The sequence below is a fragment of the Nannospalax galili genome, unplaced genomic scaffold (genome assembly GCF_000622305.1).
Source record: "Nannospalax galili isolate Female #2095 unplaced genomic scaffold, S.galili_v1.0 scaffold690, whole genome shotgun sequence".
Classification (NCBI taxonomy): Eukaryota; Metazoa; Chordata; class Mammalia; order Rodentia; family Spalacidae; genus Nannospalax; species Nannospalax galili.
Genome location: NW_008329288.1, coordinates 2,524,536 through 2,535,076, shown reverse-complemented (window position 1 = coordinate 2,535,076; position 10,541 = coordinate 2,524,536). Strand labels below are relative to the sequence as shown.

Below are 10,541 nucleotides of genomic sequence, written 5' to 3'. Positions count from 1 at the left end.
ACACACACACACACACACACACACACACACACACACACACACACGCCAGACCCGGCGACCGGGCTCGATGCTCTGCAAGGATGCTACCTAGTAGCATCTCACATCTGTGGGGCCCCAGTGCTGCCCTCCCGGAGGGATGGGCATGAGGACCATCGCCCGCCCACGAGCTCTTCTTTTTCAGTCTGAGGATGGGACAGGGTGGGGATAAGCGCCACGGCTCCCCAAAGCGGCCTGTGGGACAATCTCGCGTCTCGGGCCCTCCTTCATCACCTGGATCCGACCCCCCCACCCGACCCGGGGCACTGGGTACGGTCCAGACTAAGACTGACCCCCCCGCCCTCGCGACGGCACCTGTGCGGGTCCTGGCGGAGGGAAGATGATCCCGAGGCTCAGCCAGACACCCCCATCCACGGGCCGCGGCGAGCGAGCCAGCCAGCGAGCGCTCTCCCCGCAGCTCCGGCGGCGCCCGGCTCGGCTCCTAGCTCACCCTGCCGGGTCCCTGCGCTCGCGCCCGGGCTCCCGGGGACGCGCCTGCGCTCGGGCACCCGCCCAGGGGGCGCTCCCAGGACCTGGACGTCATCCTCTGGTGAACATTCATAGCTTTCCTTAAAGCACGTGGGCCTGCCTTCATTAATATTTATGAATTGTCCTTTCTCCCTTCTTTGATGCTGGCCCTTCTGTTTCCCACATGAATATTCAGAAGCTCCGAGATGGGGGCGTGCAATCACTACCAATATGGAGACTTCAGACAGCCTGACACTGTAGGTTTGGGATAAAAACGCAAGCGAATGGAGTAGATGGCCGATGCTGACAGATTCAAAGAGCCGCTGACACGTTCTGGACTCCCCTTTCTATTTTACTAGGGGTTGATGTGGACAAGTCAAGGAATGGTTGCACCCTAAAGTAGATCAGATCAAGGTCAAAGTGAACGGCTGATTGACAGGAATGCTTCAGTCACCCAAAACTGCAGAACGAGGGCTGGATGCAGCTGAGAAATTTGAGTAAGAGGATTTCTGGTGCAGAAAGATTTCAGATAAAAAAGGAAAATGTAAAGGATGTAAATAAAGAAGGCCCCGAGGATCTTGTGAAAATACACACCCCGTTCATCCATGTGCTGAGCATAAACCTGTGCTTAGAGATGCTGTCCATATGAAATCTAACAGCTGATGAAGGCAGACAAGGAAAATAGGGTACAAGAAAGGAAGACATAAGAAAAGCATGCCCATGTGAACCAACTCTACCTACTTTTGTCTGGTGGCAAAGTACTTCTAGGCCAAACCAAGGACAGCAGCTGAGAGATGAAGGGGACCTTTCCTCCAACTGTTTATGCCCTCCTTCCACAAACAGTTCAGTCATGAGGAGGTGAAGTGGGAGAACATTGTCTCCAGTGAAATAAGAAGATGACTTGGCTATTTTGCCTTTCTGGTATTAGTTACAAGAGGTTTTGTTTTTGTTTTTTTTGTTTGAAAAGAAAAACAAATGTAATTAAAAGATCCTAAGTTGAGAGCCATTGAGATGGCTCAGTGGGTAAAAGGTGCTTGCTGCTCAAGCCTGGAGAGCTCATGACCTGAGTTCAATGCTTGGAACTCACATAAAGGTGGAGGGAGAGAACTGAGTCCACAAATTTGACCGCCACAAGTGCACTGTGGCAATCACACACATACACACACACACACACACACACACACACACACACACACACATATAGACACAGTAATAATAAATCAAAATGTTAAAATTTTCTGTCTACTTTTCTGAACCATACCTGGTTCTGTAACTTTGGGAAAGTTATCCTCCATGTCACTCATTCCCTCTTTTGCATAATGAGGATAATCATAGTTCCCACTCCTGAGGCCTATTGTGAAATTAGAGGAGTTAATTCATGCAAAGTACTTCCAGGCACATGGAAAGGAACTGTGTGTCTTGGTTAGTTTTCTTCCTTAGCAGAATCTTATGGTGTATACGTCTGTGCTACTTTTGTTTGCTTGTTTGGTGGTGGTGGTGATGGTGGTGGTGATGGTGGTGGTATTGAGATAGGATGTCATGTACATCAGGCTTGCCTCAAACTCACTATGTAGCCAAGGGGTAACCTTGAACTCATTCTCCTGCCTTCACCTTCTGAGTGCTGGGATTATATACCTGGTATCTGGTTTTTTATGCTGTGCTGGGAATTGAACCCAGGGCTTCCTACATGCTAAGCAAGCACTCTACCAACTGAGTTATACTCCTAGAGACTACTTCTTGGGACTGGAGAGATAGTTCAGTGGTTAAGAGCACTTGCCTCTCTTACAGAAAAGCTAGGTTTGGTTCCTAGGACCCACACCAGACAGCTGACAACTGCCTGTAACTCCAGTTCCGGGGGATCTGAAGCCTTCTTCTGGCCTCCTCAGGTAGATGTGATACAGATACATACATGCAGGCAAAACACTCACACTCATATTATAAAATCTTTAGAGCACAAAAAGTACTGAAATTGAGAAACAGTTTAGTGTTTGAGAATACTCAGGGTCTTTGGGATTTTTTGTTTTGTTTTGTTTTGTTTGCTTTGTTTTGGGACAGGGTCTTCCTGTAGCCCTAGCTGACCTGGAACTCACTATGTAGACCAGGCTGGCCTTGAACGCACAGAGATCTGCCTGCCTCTGCCACCCAAGTGCTGGTATTAAAGCCATGTGCACCATACCCAAATGAGAATACTCAGTTTAAACCCTAGTGCTCAGTCTGAGCATGGTGGCATGGGTCTGCAATCCTGGCACTCAGGATGCTATGGCAGGAAGAGTATGAATTCAGGATTAACTTTGGCTATATAGTGACTAAATGATATAATGAAATACACAATGCCTGGAATATAGTAAGTATTAAATAAGTTGATTCTGTTATTATTTTTGTGAGGATCTGAACGAACTACACATAAAGGACTAGTGGTAAGAATGCTCTGCATGTGACCCAAATTAGTCTTCCAGCATTTATTTAATCATGGTAAACATATATGAGATAAAATTTACCATTTTAATAATGTAACTGTACAATTCAGTGGTATGAAGAACTTTCATACTACTGAGGCAACCATGCCATTCTCCATCTGTAGGTTTTTAATCACCCCAAATGGAAACTCTCTTATTAAAATTCTTTTTAACTTTCAACTTTTAGATTTTTTAATGTATTTATGCATGTACATATGTATGTACTATATGTATGTATTCCTGTGTATGTGTGCATGTGGAAGCCACAGGATGACATGGAGTATCTTCCTCAATTGTGCTCTATTATTTTTACTTATTATTTATATATTTATAAATATTTATATTTATAATTATTTGAGACAGAGTCTCTCATACTGAACCTGGGGTTCACTGATTCGGCTGACTGGCTGGCCAGCGAACCCACCTGTCTTCACCCCCAACCCAACTGGAATTGAAGTTGTGCTCCACTATGTGGGTGCTGGGGATCCAAACTCAGGTCCTCATGCCTGTACCACAGGCACTATGTGGACAGAGTTATGTCCCCAGCACCTCCCACACTCCTGATTTTTTGTTTGTTTGTTGCTGTTCTGGGGATCCAACTCAGGGTCTGGCATATGCTAGGCAAGTACTCTAACACTGCATCATACTCTAGTCCCACAAATAGAAACTCTGTACCTTTAAACAATAACTCCTTATTAAGTCCCTCTCTCCCAGTAACCATTATTCTATCCCTACCCCACCCCAACCCAACCCATGACAGGCAACTCAATTCAATATATAGTCAAGTCGATAGAGTATTAGCCTAGCCTGCATGAAGCCCTAGGTTCAACTTCCAGTATCACACAAACCAGATGTGGTGATGTGTGCTGTAATCCCAGCACCTGAAAGGTAGAGGCAGGAAAAACTGAAGCTCAAGGTCAGCCTTGGTTACTGTCCTAGTTAGGTCTATCAATTCAACACAGCCTAGAACTATCTGAGAGAGGAATGGCCTAGATCAGATTGGCCTATAGGCATGTTTGTGGGGACTGTTTCCACTATTAATTGACATAGGAGGGCCCAGCCTAATGTAGGCAGTACTATTTCCTGGGCAAGTGAACCCAAGCTACGTAAGAAAGCTCATCATGGGCCAGCAAGCAGTGTTCCTCCATGGTTTCTGCTTAAAGTTCTTGTTTTAATTTCTGCTCTGACTTCTCTCAATGATGAACTGTAGTCTGTAAACTGAAATAAATCCTTTCTTCCCCTAAGTTGCTTTTGACATTTGTCACATCAACAGACTGAAACTAAAACAGCTACATAGTGAGTTCTAGACCTGCATGAGACATAGGACACATCACATGCGCATGTGTACACATAGAGACACACACACACACACACACACACACACACACACACACACACACCAACCACAATTAGAAAAAGAGGAGCGGAGAGAGAAAAGCGAAGAAAGAAGGGAGAGAGTAAAAGGAAAGAAAGGAAGAAAGGAAGAAATCGTGTACCAATCACAGCCTGAAACATAAAAATGAACCCATCTTTTCTTTTCCTTTTCTTCTGTGGCATGGGGATCAAACCCAGAGCTTTGTCCGTGCCAGGCAAATGTGTTACTTCCGAGCTATGTTTCTACTCATCTTTTACTTGTGCTCACTCTTTAGCTCAGGCTGGCTTTGAAATTGCTGTTCCCCTGCTTCAGCCTCTTACATAGTTGGAATCACAAATCTGTGCCACAAGACCTAGCTTATCTTTAATACACCACCCCACCCCTGTCCCCCATTGAGACAGTCTATAGCCAATGTTGGCCTCAAACTCACTATGTAGCATAGGTTGACTTTGAACTCAATGAATTCCTCCTGCCTCAGCCTTCCAAGTCCTGGGATGTGGTGTAGCTATTTCCTCTGAACTAAATAAAGTTCTCCCTCTTGAGGAAAGAGAGCACTCATAAGACTCAGGAAGCAAATGAAATAAACAAGTCTCAGATGCTCCTGAAAGTTACAAGATCTGAGAGTCACCTGCCCAGCTTATACAGCAATAACAATTACAGGAGTGAAGAGACTCTCTGACCCCCTAAGCTGCCTATGAACTCTGCAGAGAGCTCCAGGGACACAGGTTTCAGTCACCCATGTTGGAGTGGGCAAGCTTTTCAGTGATGCAGCTGCCTTTGAGTCATCTGCATTCCTGTAAGTAACCCCTCATCCATGCTTATGCAAGTAACCCCAATAAACTCAGTGGCTCACTAAACTAAGTGTGGAATTGTTACTTTGTCTATTGGTGCTTTATCTGGGGTGAATAGACATTTGCTCACATCTTCCCAGAAAAAGTCACACAACATGGGATTACAGGCATGAATCACCTCACCTGCACATCCTTAATCTCTTGTGTTGATTAAACTCCCTACTTTGATATCACAAGGGAAACAGAATAGTCCCCCAGATTCGAAAATTTATTTTTTAGCCACCTTATCAGCAGGTAATTAATTACTCCCTACCACAAAGCACATGCACCCAAAACAAGATCGTATCACCGTATTTCAAAAAGAACAATTACATTAAAATTCACAACAAATCAACCCCAGAAATTATTTTTAAAAACTCCAGAATAGTCACCTGATAAAACCATAAAATAGCTGGGTATGGTGACACATGCCTGTAACCCCAACACTTAGGGGGTGGGAGGCAGGAGAACTATCAGGGATTCTAATCAGGCCAGGATAAGAGTAAGACCCTGTCTTAAACAAACAAACAAATTCTTAAAAAAAAAAAAAAAAAAAAAAAAAAAAAAGGAAAATAAAGTTCGCATTGATTGGGAAACTTTTAGATATACAGTGGTCAAAAAGAAATATCAATCTTTCATTCATATGGTACTAAGTGACTGATCAGGGCAGATTAGCCTGTGCCTTGGCTAAAACAGGGGATAAGATACCCTAGATAACATGGGGATAGGGGACACTCACTTTAAGGGAATCTTCAGATCCTCAGTTTAATCAGGGTTTTTATTTGTATAAACCCTCAGGACTGAGTCCCACTGCCCTCAACCTCAGATTCATTTTCTGCTGCCTTCAGCATACCCAGGTATCACAAATTTGATGATTCAGAAATGAACTTGAGGAAATGAAAATTGCAAAGAATATTGCCATTTCATTGCACCCATCTAGCCAAATAAAAAACACTTCACCACCAGCAAATCTGCAGAGACCAGCCTGTCATAAAAAGGCTGCCCCAGGCCACAGCTATCCCCTTTGAGGCCTTAACTTTGAGTCATGACAGTGTTTAGCCCTATGAAAATGATGAGAAAAGAACTCACATTTTCCCCAAAGCCTCTTTTGCAGCAGTTACTGTTGCCCAGAAAGTCATTTCAGGCAGGATTTAAGCAGCCAATCTCTTCTGGTTGTCACATCCTATAAGGTAAGAGCTTAACAACACTGAGTTCCTCAAAGAAAAGGTACTCTGGGTAGGTGATGAATAAGGTTGCTCTGACAAAGATGCTTTGCTTGACCAAACTCCCATCAGTCTCCCAAACCTTCTCCTAGACCTAATCACATACTTTCTTATAAAATCCAGTTTTAGCTAGACCCCCGTGAAATCAGTTTATCTAGAGACCCCATCATCAATTGCTGATTACTCTTGAGATCTAACTAAGTTCCTCATTCTCCACTATATCCCAGATGATATTTGGTCATGCTGACTTATCTTCAGCAAAAAACATTTAGGTCAGGTTAGCCAGAACCCCTGTCATTCCCCTTATCTCCTTTCCTCTCCCTCCCTCCCTTCCCTTTCTTCCTTCCTCCCTTCCTTTCTTCCTCTGGCTCCTACCCTGCTTCTCAGCTATAAATTCTCACTTGCCCTTGCTGTTTGGGGAGTTGAGGCCAACCTCTTTCCCCTACTATAAAGATTCTATACCTATGACAATGGCCCTAAATAAAGTTTGCCTTTAGCAAGTGCTTCACTAAGAATCACTGAATTTTATTTGTTTGGAGAGAGAGAGAGAGAGAGAGAGAGAGAGAGAGAGAGAGACAGAGAGAGAGGAGAGAGAGAGAGAGAGAGAGAGAGAGAGAGAGAGAGAGAGAGAATTTGTACATGTACCATGGTGTATAAGTAGAGGTCAGAGGACAACTTTCTGGAGTTGGTTCTTTCCTTCTACCCCATGTGTGTTCTGGGAACTGAACTCAGGTTGTTAGGTATGGAGGCAAGGGCCCTTACCTGCTGTCATCTTGCTGGTCCAATAATTTTTTTTCTTTTATCAGTTCTTTCAAAACAGGAGAAAAGAGAAGAGAAGGGAGAGGGAGACAGAGACAGAGACAGAGAGAAAGCCCAAATAATATTGTACCAAATTCTTCACATGATATGACATTTCAGATGGGTTTTGGAGAGTTACAAATGAAAAAGAGGAAAAATTCACTGTTGGCTATTGATCAGATGCCTAGACCGTGAGAGAAGTGGATGTTACAGAAGTGCTGTCTTAGAAAAACACAAAGCAGCTAAGCAGCTGGGCACAGAATGAATGGCCAGCAGCTTCAGGAGGCTTGGCAATCTCAGATCCTTCAAAATCTGCATATTCAAATAGATCCAGATTCTTTCCAGGTTCAGAATCATTGTGTGTAATAGAGGGATAAGAATAAGATACAAAACACATAAATCTTAAAAGAGCTCACTCATCACCTCTTAGAAAAGATTCCACCCATGTCTGAGAATAGCAACCTCCTTTATAGCCAAAAGAAATGAATAGAAATTACTCTTAAATCCTTTTGTTTACCTTGTTTAGAACAGAAAACATTCAATTCCTGTAAAGTAATCTCACTCCCTACTCTTTGAAAGACTTGGAAGAATTCCCAGTTTGACGTTTTCTGTGATTGTGTCTGATCTAACCATATCACATTAAAAAGTCTTCCTAAACTAAAGGGAAAAGAGGAGGGTTAATTGGAAAAGCTCCATGGGCTGGAGTCAAGAGTTTGGGGTTTCAATGGCAACCTCCACATTAGCTGTGTGACCTAGGGAAAGTGATTTTCTTTCTTTCTCTCTCTCTCTTTCCCTTCCTTCCTTCCTTCCTTCCCTCCCTCCCTCCCTCCCTCTCTTTCTTTCTTTCTTTCTTTCTTTCTTTCTTTCTTTCTTCCTTTCTGGACAAGAGTCTTACTGTGTACCCCAGACTGACCTGAAACTCACTGTATAGCCCCAACTGACCTCAAACTGCAGCAATCTGCCTTAACCGCCTCAGTCCTGAGATTACAAGCATGGGCCATCATACCTAGGTAAAAGTTTGGCTTTCTAAACTTTAGTTTCCTTAAATATAATACAAGAGATTCAAACAAAAACACTTGCCTATTTTTAAAATTCATGAATCTAAAGTATATTTTCCCTTTTATTTACATTTATTGTGTGTGTGTGTGTCCACTTGCCACAGAGCACATGTGGAGGTCAGAGGACAATACTCTCCTTCCACTATGTGGGTCTCAGGGATTGAATTCCAATCATCATCAGACTTGCTAGCAACCGTTTCAACCTTCTGAATCATCTCACCAGCCCTATATTTTCTTTTAAAAACTGATCCCAGGCTGGAGATGTAGCTCATTTGTCTGGGTGCTTGCCTAGCCAGCATGTATAAAGCCTGAATCTTCTACACCGCATAAAATCAGGCAAGGAGATGGAGGCAAGATCAGAAATTCAAGATCAGTGTAGGTAACAGAGTGAAGTTGAGGCCAGCTTGGGTTACAAGAGATCCTGTATCAAAACAAATAAATAAAATACGATAAACCTGATTCCAAACTACCCCCAACTTTATTTAAATTTTAATTTTTGTTTTATTTTTTATTGTAGTTTGTTTTATATTTGCAGTGCTAATAATAGAACACAGGGCCTAGGGGGTATGAAGATGATTTTCTATATGAAACACACAAAAATTCAATACAAAATTTTAGAAAAAGAACACAGGGTCTTCAGCATGCTAGACTCTACTACTGCCTACATCTGTAACACCTTTAAATCATTGTTGAAGCATGGAGTATCTTTTAATATCTTTGCCTTTGTTTCTCCAGTTGTAGACCCATACATAATTCATAGGGATATTATGAAAAGTAAAATGAAAGCCTTAGTTACACACAAGCTAAGAAAATTAAATATACAACTTAACACCAAATCCCATTTTCTCCAAGAATTTTCTTTTTTATTTATTATATTTCACTATTTTTATGTGTATGAGTGTATTGCCTGCATATATGTAAGTGCACCCATGTCATGCAATGCCTGAGGAGGTCAGAAGAGGGTGTTGGATCCCCTGGAACTGGAGTTACAGACAGTTGCTAACTGCCATATGGGTGCTAGGAATCGAACCTGGGTCCTCTGCAAGAGCAGCCAGTGTTCTTAACCACTGAGCCATCTCTCCAGTCCCATCCTGAAGAATTTTCTAACAAAACCTCAGGTCTTGAAGCAGGAGGATCAGAAGCTCCAGGTCAGCAAGGACTAAAGTGAGATCTCATTTCAAAAAAAAAAAAATTTTTTTTTTTGAGTCTTAGATAAATAACAATGTTTTACTTTTTTTTTTTTGTTTGGGGTTTTTGTTTTTGTTTGTGTTTTGTTGGTTGGTTTTGGTTTTGGTTTTGGTTTTCTGAAACAAGTTCTCAATGTATAGCATAGGCTGGCCTTGATCTTGCTTTGTAGCTGAGGATGACCTTCACCTCCTAATCTTCCTGCCTTTACCTCCCAAGTGCTGGGATTACAAGTGTGTGTCACCTGCCCAGTCGGATAATATTTTAGAATTAGTATGCATTGGACATTGGGGCTCAGAAAACAATACCCAAAGTATGGCACTTTGGAATGCTGAGTATGTTGAACTGACAGGCATGATAGGGCCTCAGAACAAAGTCTCTTTCTGGCCTTCTGCTATCCTTTCTCCTCCTTCTCTTTCTCTAAAAAGGCAGGTAAAAGAATATAGAAGCTTTCTCCCACAAAGCCAGCCATAAAACCTAGAACATTACTCTAACCTTTCCTTGCCTTTTTATATTACAGAGAACCATGAAGAAATTCTCTCTGGGACTATAGATTATAGTATCATCATTCCAGAAAGCGTGCTGCCCCATAACTGGTAGGAAGAAATGTCACACAGAGAAGCCAAGAGCAAGGAGATTCTTGAGACACACTTGACCCTCAGAGATGTGCGCTATTGTTCTCTCACATGCCTCTCTCCCCCTCTCGTTTTTTAAAGATTATTTAATTGTATGTGTATGAATATTTTGCTTACATGTATGTTTGTGTGCCATGTATTTACAGGTGCCCTTGGAGGCCAGAAGAGGGCATTAATCCCCTGGAACCAGAGTTACAGAAGGTTGTGAATTGCCATGTGGGTGCTCGGAACCAAACCTGGATCCTCTTACATGTTCACAACTGCTGAGCCATATCTCTAGCTTCTCTCCCACTCTTTTGGCACCCATCCTTAAATATATATTAAAACTTTTTTACAGCCAGGTGTGATGGCACATACCTGTATTCCCAGCATTCTGGAGATGGAAGCAGGAGGATCAGGAGTTCAAAGTCATCTTTGGCTACATAGTGAGTTCAAGGTTAATGTGACACGTGGGACCCATCTCAAAAAAATAACAAA

The 10,541-nt window shown here is 42.7% G+C and overlaps 1 protein-coding gene across 1 annotated transcript in view; it reads right to left on the bottom strand.

The window, feature by feature from the left end:
• The window catches only part of Fez1 (fasciculation and elongation protein zeta 1), a 69,929-nt gene extending 69,413 nt beyond the window's left edge, over positions 1–516 (bottom strand). Inside the window, exon 1 of the mRNA XM_008834943.2 lies at positions 352–516. The gene's annotated coding sequence lies outside the window, so the exon portion shown is untranslated. The remainder of the gene's footprint in view (positions 1–351) is intronic.
• Between the last annotated feature and the right edge of the window lie 10,025 nt (positions 517–10,541).